Raw genomic sequence first — 11,957 nt, 5'->3', positions numbered from 1 at the left:
TGCTCATCCATTCTAATCTATAGAGTTTTCATTTAATATCTAACTTATTATAACATTGAAAGGGGATTTTGAGATGACAAAATTCTAATCTGGAAAAGAAGATCAACATTTGCCATACATCCCTGCAAAACAAAGTTAATGTAAAGCAATAGGCTAAGGATAGGGAATGTACCTTGGCAAAATTGATATATTCATTGCTTTCGTATGATCTTTACCTCTAATAAAAGAAACTTATGTATAAATGTCAATGAGGGAAATACATACACGTGGATCATATAGACAAGCATTTGTATTAAAGGGGAAAATCCATATGAAAAGAGATGCTCATATTACATAAAGTAGAAATGTATATTCTAGGCTAACGAAAGGGAGCATATATATATGTATATGTATACATATATACCTATATATATTATGTATATATAGATATATATGTATATATATGATATTTATATTGAAACGGGGAATATATATACTTATGTATGGTATATATGATGTGTTGAATACAGATGTGATGAGTACTAAGTGAAGGAAGGGTTATATACAGGTGAATGTATGACTCCCATAAGTAACTGTGAAAATGTGGTGTAAGTCATGGTAGTGAACAGTGTATGAAGGCAGCATGTGAAGAGTGCTGGAATATGGATGGTAGGCATGACTGCAAATGTGTGGTGTAAGGTATGGACATGTGGTAGTGAGTTGTAGGTGAAGTGGACGACAGAAGGTGAGGTGCAAGAGGTCCGCCCAGATCAGGTGAAAACAAGAAAAACCATGGACCAGAAATATCTCTTTTACCTGTTTGCAAAGATCTTCCAGAAAATCAGAATAAGCTCCAGCCTTAATTTCATTGAATTTGCCAGGAAGGAATGCTTGGTGATATCAATAAGCACCTCACACATGTATACCAGGAAATCAAGAAAACCCTCAAATCAAACACCCTCAGCTTCTAAATTATTTTGAGCTAGTACAAACAAAAGATATGCAGTAATATGAAACCTCTCAACCGAGTTTGTTCAAGAAAATATGTGAAATGTGGTTAACTGAAACAGCAAACAGATTCTTTGAACAAGGAAAAAGTTAAAGATAAAAACTTAAAAAAATGAAAAGAAAGAAAAAAAAAAGAAAGAAATATCTCTGAGCATCATTATCTGACATGGTCTGCGAATCCAACAACCCACACAGTCACTACACCATGTCATGCCTCATAAATTTTCCTCATGACAAGACAACAAATTTTGATACCTTGTATATGCTTTTCTAAGAGTTAACAGTGAAAAGTAGCGTGCTAGTATTTCTTTTGAAAGCCACGTTTGAAGTCACTAAGACTTGGAACTTTTTTTTTGTTTCCAGGTAAGGGAATAGTTATGGCTAAAGAATAATCATATTTGTCATGTAAAAACAACTAAATGAGGAATAATTGCTTACTACAGTACACCAGTTTGTGGAGAGTTTCCTTGCTAAGATGCTTGAAAACATTGCATTTAATATCTTGCAAAGTTATTTGAGACTAGCAGTGCCAGTAGTGCATTATTGTGTGAACAATGCAGGTACATAAAGTTATTGCCTGAGCTGATAAGATAAACGAGTGCACAATGAATGCAACCACTGATATTGTTTGGTCCAAAACGAATGTCATAAGCTCAAAGGTCATATTTTCTGGTGTGCAACTTGCAACCCTTTCAGCAGAACTAAACAACACTTGCGCAACATCCCCACCAAATGATTGACAGAGTTTGTTAAATATCTCTAGAACATTATACACCATATACAGCTTAAGAGAATCTCGGCCCTGAATTATATGATATGTAAGGCTGATATCTTTATTACAAGAAGACCTGTTGCCTGTATAACTCCACAAAGCGACCAAAATTTGTTGATTCTGCTGCACTTGGCCTCTAGAACTGCCTCATGTTGGAAGAATCTCCAGCAGATCAAGAGGATCTGGGCTGTTTTTCCAAGCACCTAGACGATGAACCCCATGATAGGACCCAATTGAGCCCTCTTGTCAGTACGCCAGCAATTTGATTTTGTAATGGATGGCTTTTTCTGATTGTTGGGATGGAGCAGATGGCTAAGTATTGTGGTACTTCATCGATGTGAGTGATTTATCGCCATCAGGGCAATCGATTAACATAGTAATGTAACAGGACCCATGACTATATAAAAAGAAAACTTGAGAGGTAGACGAACATTGCATTGCAGCCGATGACAACACAGTAACAAGCCACTTGCTGGGAATTTTTAACCGAGATATAACTCGGGCGATTTTTGTACTCAAGATACATAAACATTGGAGAGAAACATAACCAAAGAGATAGCAAATACACATGGCAGGCAAGATCAGTGTGACAAAATGGACTGTAAATAGATATTAAATCTAAACGACTTGTATTGAGATGTATCAAAACAGGAAATCAGTTATGCAGATACTAAAAGAAAAAACATTAAAAGGAATGACGGAGAATCCAAAAGGAAGTTAAAAACAAATTGTAGAGAAAAAAAATTGATTGTCGGAACAAAAAATTCCGTTAATGTCGCTTTGTATGAGTCGAGGTTGCAATATGCAGACCGACGCCCTACATGAGATCAAAAGAAGCTAAAAACTCAAAACAAAACAAATAAAGGAAAACAAGGGAGGAGGGGAGCGGATTCTTGCCTTGTTGGGGGTTTGTGGAGCTTCCAAGCTTGAAGAAGGAGAAGGCAAATGGGGGATCGGATCGTGCCTTTTTCGCTGAGATTTTCCTGAGGAGAGCTAGAGTCGATTGAAATCCTTCATGAAAGAGGGGTGCGGGGGTGAGAGGTGGTCCCTCAAACCTTCCCCTTCATGCCTCTTTTAAAGTGGAAGAAGAAGCTTCGGGAGGATTCGGGTTGTTGGAATTCGATGGCGGAGGATGAAGGTGGCTGATCCGAAGGTGGTTGGTGCGATGGGTGAAGAGGGTTTTGGAAGAAAGGGATTTCGGTGAGGGTCTGTGACGGCTGAGAGAGAGGGGCAGTCTTTGCCCTTTCCTTCCTTACGAAGGTTGCTTTTCAAAATCCTAAAAGAAGATTTGCAGGGGGCCCCCTTTGATTTTCAAGTTTTTTAAAAAAAAAGGGCTCCCTCAAAACGATTTTTCCTAAAGGTAGTTTTTATACATAAAAAAATGATTTTCAAAGAAAAAGGATATTTTTAAGAGGTTTTGAGGTCCACATTTTCTGATTTGTTATTTTTCATTTTTTTTTTGTATTTTTGGAGTAAAAATCTAAGATTTTACGAGAGAACAAAGATTAAACACTAATTTTTTTTTTTTTTGCAGAATATTTACAAAAGAGAATTTTTTTGAGAACTCAAGGCTATTTTGGAAGAAAAAAAAATTCTTTAGAAAATGGGTTCATATCTGGATTTTGAGGAAATATTCGAGGTTTAACGCCTCGAATCGATAAATACAGAGTTGTGGATCCAACAGAGCGCCGGATGAACTGCCCTAGCCATTCAAAACCATTTTTTGGTATTTTTGTAATCTTAATTTGGAAATCGGACAACGAGGCCCGAATTTGGATTTAAGACACTAGGTTTGGTTCCGAAATCAAGTTTGAATGGAATTCAATCAAAAAAAATTGAAGAATAACTGAATTTTAGTTTTGATTGTCTCAGAAGATGGAGTCAGGGGCAAAAAGGTCATTTTTACAAGCCTTTGAAAGTTTTGGGGTGTTCACATCCCTCCAACAACAACAATGGCAAAAACAAAAGGGGTGGCAGAAAGAACCACACCGACAGATCAGGCATAGATGATTGCTCAAGTAAAAAGAACAGGATTAGCAGGCAAAATGACAGCCCTCCCTCGAGCATCCAATTAGAATCAAAGCCCCAAGGGAGACCAAAGCACGACGGTTGGGGATACCACTGTGAATTTACCTCTGTAGAACAACCACTTGAGCAAGTTCTTAAGTACATGATAACCAAGGAGATGGTTAAACTCTCTAAGGTAGCAGATCCTCCTTTGACTATGGAAAGGTTTAAAGATCAGTTCTGCAAATTCCATCGCGCGATGGGTCATGACACCGAGCACTGCTTTGTCTTCAAAAACATCGTCCAAGACTGCATTGATAAAAAGCTTATGGTGGAAGACGAAAAAAAAGGTTAGCCAGTCGTCCTGACCTAGCCTTCCCGAACCATGCCAAAGTTTTTCTGCTTTCTTTCTTTTCAGTCACCTTATAGGGGCAAGTCAGCCTCAGTCTTTTGTGACCTTTGGTCAAAAACTTGTAAATATTTCAGTATTTGTTATCAATTCAGTTTATCAATGCAATGTCAATTCTCTTCATATCTTTGATATCAAATACTTTTCTCTTTTGCCACACTGGGGCATTTACTTTTGAAAAATTATATATTCATTCTAAAAATCTTCTTCTTCATCGGCTTCTATTAAGCCGCATTAAATTCCTATTCTTTTCAGGATGAGAGACAATCTCGACATCATTCATGAGAGAAATAAAATTACCTATGAGGGTTTTTCAAAATCTTGAAATTTTGAAAATTTTTGCAAAATCTTCTCATGATTACCAAAAGTTCAATACTTTGGTTTTATCTTTTTCAAAATCAACTGTCGCGTTGATCATCCTTTTCCAAAATTGGTTTCAAACCATTGTCTTCAAAAATCAACCCTCATGTTGATCTCTTCTCAAAATCAACCTCGCGGTTGATCCTCTTCCCAAAATGATTTCTCCCTTGTCTTTCGAATGAACATTCTCCTTTCACTTTAAAAATCCCACGTGCAGGCAGGATCAAATAAACTCTTTTCTTTTCTTAATTTTTATCAATTTTCATTTAATCTTTTGTCAATCTTATCAATTTTTATCCTTCTTTATTAATTTTATCAATTCTATCGATTTTTTAAATCTTTCAATTTTGGTCAATTCTATTTTTTCTTTTACCCTTTCAGGTTAAGGGATAAACCTGATGCCTCTTTCCCATGAGGTATTCATTTCTCATTTCTCTTCCCGCTCAGGTTAAGGGATAAACCTGACCCTCATTCTTCGAGGTGTTCCCATTCAGGATAAGGGATAATCCTGAGACCCCTCATAGGAGCAATAAGGCTACCTATGAGAATTCTTTTGTAAAACAATTTTTCATCAATTTTCTTCAATTTTATAAATTTCTGTCAATTTTTATTCCTTTTAAAATTTCCTCAAATTCTATTCTTTTACCATTCAGGATAAGGGATAATTCTGAAACCCCTCATAGGAGCGATAATGCTACCTATGAGAATTCTTTTGTAAAATAATTTTCATTAATTTTCCTCGACTTTATATTTTTTTGTCAATTTTTATTCCGTTTAAATTTTTCTCAAATTCTATTCTTTCTCATTCAGGATAAGGGATAATCCTGAGACCCCTCATAGGAGCAATAATGCTACCTATGAAAATTCTTTTCAAAACAAATTTTCATCAATTTCCATTAATTTTCTCTATTTTTATCAAATCTTCCATCAAATTTTATTTCTTTCTATCTTCTCAAATTTTATTCTTTCCCCTTTCAGCTTAAGGGATAAACCTGAACCTCTTCTTTCAAGGTATTCTTTTCCCTTTCAGGTTAAGGGATAAACCTGAACCTCGTCCTTTGAGGTATTCTTTTCCCCTTTTAGGTTAAGGGATAAACCTGAACCTCGTCCTTCAAGGTATTCTTTTTCTCTCTCAGGTTAAGGGATAAACCTGAACCTCGTTTGTCGAGGCATTTCTTTCTCCCCTTCAAGATAAGGGATAATCCTGAAATTGTTTATCATCTTTCAGTTTTCCACCAATTTTTACCAATTTTCATCAGACTTTCGTCAGTCTTTACCCATTTTTATTCTATGTCAAATTTTATCAAATTTTATTGATTTTTCATCAATTTTTATTAATTTTTATCAATTCTTTCATTCCCCCTTCAGGTTAAGGGTTAAAACCTGAACCTTGTCCTCTGAGGTATTTCCCTTTCAGGTTAAGGGATAAAACCTGAATCATTTTTCCATAATTTCCTCAAAAATTCTCATCAATTTTTATTTTTTTCCCCTTCAGGATAAGAGATAATCCTGAAACCCCGACAATCATTCTTGCTTCGATTTTCAAACATCTTAAGAATGACGGTCTCCTTTTCAACTTCTAGTTGAAAAATTCAGTGCTCGTACTGGTATGCCTAGCGCTCGTACTGGTATGCCTAGCGCTCGTGCTAGTGTCTGGCTGATGGATCAATTGGCCTCCCAGGTCAGTCTTTGTACTAATCATTCATCAAAATTCAAAGTTTTAATTCCAATTTCGACATTTGGGTCATCCAATTCTCAATTTTAACCCTTCGGGTTACAATTTTATGAAAGTTTATCATTTCAAGCCTTCGAATTACAATTTTATCAAAGTCTATCATTTTCAAGCCTTTGGGTTACAATTTCATCAATGTTTATAATTTTCAAGCCTTCAGGTTACAATTTCATCAAATATTTATCATTTTCAAGCCTTCGGGTCACAACTCTATCAATGTCAACCATTTTAACCTTATCAATAAAATCCTGCTTTCGAGCTGGTCAGTCAATCAAAATCCTGCTTTCGAGCTGGTCGGTTAAATAAAATCCTGCTTTCGAATTGGTCAGTCAATCAAAATCATGCTTTCGAGCTGGTCGCTCAAACAAAATTTTGCTTTCGAGCTGGTCGGTCAATCAAATCATGCTTTCGAGCTGGTCGGTCAAATCGAAATTCTGCTTTCGAGCTGGTCGGTCAATCAAATTTTGCTTTCGAGTTGGTCGGTCAATAAAATCCTGCTTTCAAGCTGGTCGGTCAAAATAGAAATCCTGCTTTCGAGCTGGTTCATCAAAAACAAAATCCAATTTTACTGGTCGGGATCTCCAAAATCTGACAATTTCAGCTCAAGATCCTGTCAAAATCTATATTGAGTGATTATTTCACAAAAGATTCTCAAAAAATTTGCCAATTTGCTAAAAGTATTTGTTGATTCCAATATTCTTACTGCACAAAAGAATCATCTCAGATTACGTCTAGTATTCTTTTTAAAAAGGTGAAACTTTTTGCAAAAATGGATAAAATTTAAATATTTTCTCTGTTGATCAACCAAAAGGACGTAAGAAATATCCTTGGTATGATTAGCGAAAGAAATATTCAATGATGTTGAAAAGCCAGAAGTGAATCGATATTGATCATAGCTATGGCGCATGTTTAAAGACGACTTTCTAGCAATCAGACAGTAGAAATATCCTGAGCTATAAAAAGAATCCACTCAATCCATATCTCCTCAGTCATATAAGCTGCAATCAAATATCTGCAAAAGATATCTCTCAATTGTCGTCAAGATGAAGACGAATATGCGAGCTAGACCCTCAGGGCCAAAGAAGATTTGGATCATCTCCGAGATGAAAGAGTTTGTGACAGATCCTTCCAGGAAAAGTTCAGATCACCGTCGAGGTGAAGGAAAATGTGATAAACCTTCCGACAAACCCTAAAAGATATTTGATTTCTGCTATCATCTAAAGATTTTTGACCAATGAGCCAATATCATCAATATAATTCCTGAAAAAAAAAGGATCAGAAGATCTCCAAAAAGAAGCAGTTTGTGACATACCCTTCCTAGGAAAAAAGAAAAGTCAAAACATCTCCAAAATGAAAAATGATGTAATAAACTCCTCGCCAAAAAATCAAGAAAGCTCAATGACTCAAAAAGAGTGCAAAAAGATCATCATGGGAAAACACCAAGATATCAAACTGCCAAAATTGCCAGAAATCATCTTTCTTATGCAAAATTTTTTTATCAATATCTTTTCATTACTTGCTTTTATGAAATTAAGAATATACCTTCCCTTCTCATATCAGGGAAATGGATAGCTTCCTTGAAGAAAATCATCGGCGCTAAAATTTTGAATTTGACTCTTAACACCGAGGAGTTAACCTCGTTAGAGAAAATACTCTAGGTAAAAGAGGAAATGTCTTTTACATATACGTGCACATTTTTCAAGCGTTTGAGTCAACTACAATTTTATCTTATTTGCAAAATTTTTTAGCTATTCAAAAATGAGATAAATGCTCAATATCTATTTTTGAGGCAACCTATAGTTATTTACATTTTCAAAAAGAGTTGCCTCGTTCAGAAAAGGTATCTCTTCCTATCCCATCACGGTTTCTTCATTCAAGAATTCTGTATGGTCGTCCCCGCTCAGAATAAGGGTCAAACCTGAACTTTCTGCAAGAGGTCTTCTATTTTAAAAAGTTATTTCAGTCTCAACAATGAGGCGCCCCATATCAACCCCTTTTTAAGCTTTAGGGATCCCCATTTTCTTCCTTTTGCAAACCCCTCTTGGATTTGTTGTGCAAAATCCAGAGATCTTATCACAGTTTTCTCGCTCCTCAAGGATTTTGTATTCATTCAGGCTAAGGATTAAACATGTTTACATCGCTCCTCGAGGTATCACCCACTCAGGTTAAGGGTCAAACCTAAACTTTCTACAAAAGGTCACCTATTTTAAAAGCTATTTCAGTCTCAGCAATGAGATGCCAAGATCAATCCCTTTTCTAGCTTTAGGGACCCCCATTTTTTCTCCTTTCACAAACCCCTCTCGGATTTGTTCATCCGAGGATTTCCTTATGGTCGTCCTTTTCAGGTTAAGGGTTAAGCCTGAACCTCGCTCCTCGAGGTATCATCCCTTTCAGATTAAGGGTTAAGTTTGAACCTCGCTCTACGAGGTATCTTCCCTTCAGGTTTGGGTTAAACCCGAGCCTCCTTCCGACGAGTTAGTTCTCTCAGTCCCATCATGGTTTTCCTCGTCGTGGAATCCATGCCCTTCATATCCATCCAAGAAAGGATCATACTTGAGTTTCATCTCACGAGGCATTTTTCTCAAAAATGTCCCATCAAGGTCCTCATGTATTCATTTCCCCATTTAATTCATCTTGATATATCTTCGTCCCATTCAGGTTAAGGGCTAAACCTGAGACATTCCAAAAGGCCAATTTTGTCTCACCCATGAGACTTGATCAAAATTCTTATTTTCATCATTTTGGGACCTTCGCCCAAAGTCCCATCACAATTTCCTCATTTTCTTCCAGTTATATCATCTTCGAGGATTTCGTCTCCCCAAAACCATTCAGGATAAGGTTTTAAGCCTGAGAAACCATGTCTTTTAAAATAAATTCTTCCACACCCAGTTTAGATCTGCTTACTGGGGCATTTTTGAAAATGTAGAGTGTTTTCTTTGCCACTAAGCTCGGCATTGAACCGGCATAGTAGCAAAGAGGGGCATCTGTGAACACCCCAAATTTTTTAAAATCTCGTAAATATCCCCCTTTTGCCCCTGGTCTCCATCTTCTTAGTAAATTGAGTCATTTTCACTCAAAATTCTAGTTTATTTTTCGGATTCACTGGAATCCAAATTCATTTTATATATCTGACTCAATTTCGGATCCAGATCCATTTCAAAATCCAAATCTGAGCCTCGTTATCCAATTTTCAAATTAAAATTACAAAAAATGCCAAAATAATTTCTGAAAGGCTCACACAATCCATCTGGTATCCATTTGGATACATTTACTCTGTATTTCTTGATTCGAGGTTAAAAACTTGAATATTTCTTCAAAACCCGGATCCAAACCCGTTTTCTGAAAAAAAAATCAAAAGATAAAACCCGAATTCTCAGAAAACCCCTCTTTTGTACATATTTCTCAAAAATACAAAAAAATAGTTTTAAATCCCTTATTTACCATAATTTAGAGTTTTATTTCAAAAAAAATCAAAAAATGAAAAGAAAAGAACAAAAAAATATAATGGAAAAAAAATGCAAAAGACGGCCTTTTAAAGCCCCTTTTTGGAAAAAAAATTTGTTTTTGTGAAAACCACATTTTTGAGAAAACTTTTGAAAAAGGACCACCTTTTTTAAAACCTTTAAAAATGAAGACTAGTTCTTTGGTAAAAGGCCTTTAAACGACTTTCTGTTACAGAAAGACGCCCTCGCTCTCCTGATCTCTCTCAACCCTTCTCGAATCTTTCCTCTTTAGCTTATTTAACAAGCTCTTCTATTCTCTTAGGGGATCATCGTGTTTCACCTCACCATTTCATGAATCTCTCTTCTTCATCTGTTTTTACCCCCGCATGCCCTTCTTCTCGATTCTTCTTCTTCATTCCCTCTTCCCCTTTACTTTCTCCTTAGAATTTTTCCTTTGATCGACCGAAGGGTCTACAGCTCCAGCAACGTAGGGCCATCTGTTTCTGTAAGCAAGAGGATCCACTATTCAGCAAGCATCAATCCTTCAATCGAGCCATTAGCATTGCAATCGGCTCCTATCCGACCCATCTTTATCTTCTGCACCAAAAAAGAGAGGCTGAAGAAGGGCATAGAAGGGAAGATCCTTCAGAACCCCAACATAACCAGCTGAAGGAGGATCTCTCCTTGCACGCATCCTCTTTGCAATCACTCAAAAGCAGTCTGGTACCCTGTAGTAACAAGTTGTCTGGAGGGATAATGATTTGTATCCTCTTTTGATCCATCGCTCCATCTTCCAAGGTTTCAGCAAGTGAAAGGAAGCCGGTGGATCTCCTTTCCGGTTCCCTTGAAGGAGAATCGACTTCCTCCTTTCAGATTTCTGCAACTATCGGGTGAGTCCCCTTTCCTTTCCTTTCCTTTCCTTTCCTCTTTGTTATTCCTGATTTTTTTTCCATTTTTGGTTTTCCTGTTTAATCGCCCCATCAGAGCACTATTGTGGTATTGGTTTGCATATGGAAAACACTGAACCATACACATTATACCATATCATTGGAATCCTCGAATTCCAACATTCCCTTTCTCTAATTACAAATTTCCTTTGGTTTTTTATTTCTGATTTTTTTTTTATCATGCACTCTTCTTCTCCTTTTTTTTTCTTTTTTACTTTACTCATTATTATACCCCTGTTACTAGGAATAATTTGCTTAAATTACAAGTTATCAATATCTTCAGCGATCTATTTGGGATTTCATGATCTACGTTTGCTGCTTAGGTTAGTAGTTGGGTTATTTCTGAATCACCATGATTTATCCTTTAGCATTTCCATGTTCATGTCAGATCCTCTATTTTCGTTCTAATTATCCATTATGAATTGTTCATTTCTAATCTCCCACATTCATCACACTATTACATTGGCCACAATAGCCGATTTCCAACCTTTAACGGCTGCTACAACAGCAAACGTCCAGAACACTCTCTCTAATCCCATCGAAGAATTTCGATGGTTGGAACTTCTCGATTTACTGTGAGAGCCGTCCCACTGATTCTGAATTCCCCGGTTAAAGAAGATATTTCGTTCTGATTTACCATCACATTCTTTGTTCAATCATTCACAAAATCATTCCTTTTCTTTTATTTTACCTTCTTTTCACTTAGCATTTGACCAGAGATGTGTTACCATGGCATATAAACTATTACAGTTTGGATCTATGCTTCATCATAGCATAAACCTATAGTGTAGGTTTATACTTAGGAACAATGTAAACTTTTTTTATGAATTTCGTTACAGTCTGAGTTTATGCCTCGTCTTAAGATGGATATATTGATGGATATGACATTTGATGTAGTGTATTTAGGTGTTATATTTTGCCTGATGAAATTGTTGATGTTGGCTAATATAAAAAAAAAGAAAAGAAAATAACTGAACCTTACTGAAGCAATTGTTTATATTTGAGGCCAGAATATCAGCTGTGCATTTTTCTTTTTTCTTTTTTCTTTTTTTTATCTTTTTTTGACAAAGCTTTCTTGTCTTGGGGATTGGTAAGTAATTCTCTTGTTGTACACCAATAGATGGCTTGGCACTACAATCCCTTGTGGTTTCAAAATGTAACGGGCTGAGCAGTCATGACATTACAATTACCTTGGGTTACTAGCTGCATTTCTGATGCAATGAATATATATATTGTTGCTTCTAGCATTTGTGAAGCAAATGACGTTCCATTATTATCTCTTATGTCTTCTTGTGCTTCC

This window comes from Nuphar pumila, chromosome 5, assembly GCF_984573655.1.
Source record: "Nuphar pumila chromosome 5, dmNupPumi1.hap1.1, whole genome shotgun sequence".
NCBI classification, from domain to species: domain Eukaryota; kingdom Viridiplantae; phylum Streptophyta; class Magnoliopsida; order Nymphaeales; family Nymphaeaceae; genus Nuphar; species Nuphar pumila.
Note: the sequence above shows the minus strand (reverse complement) of the source record.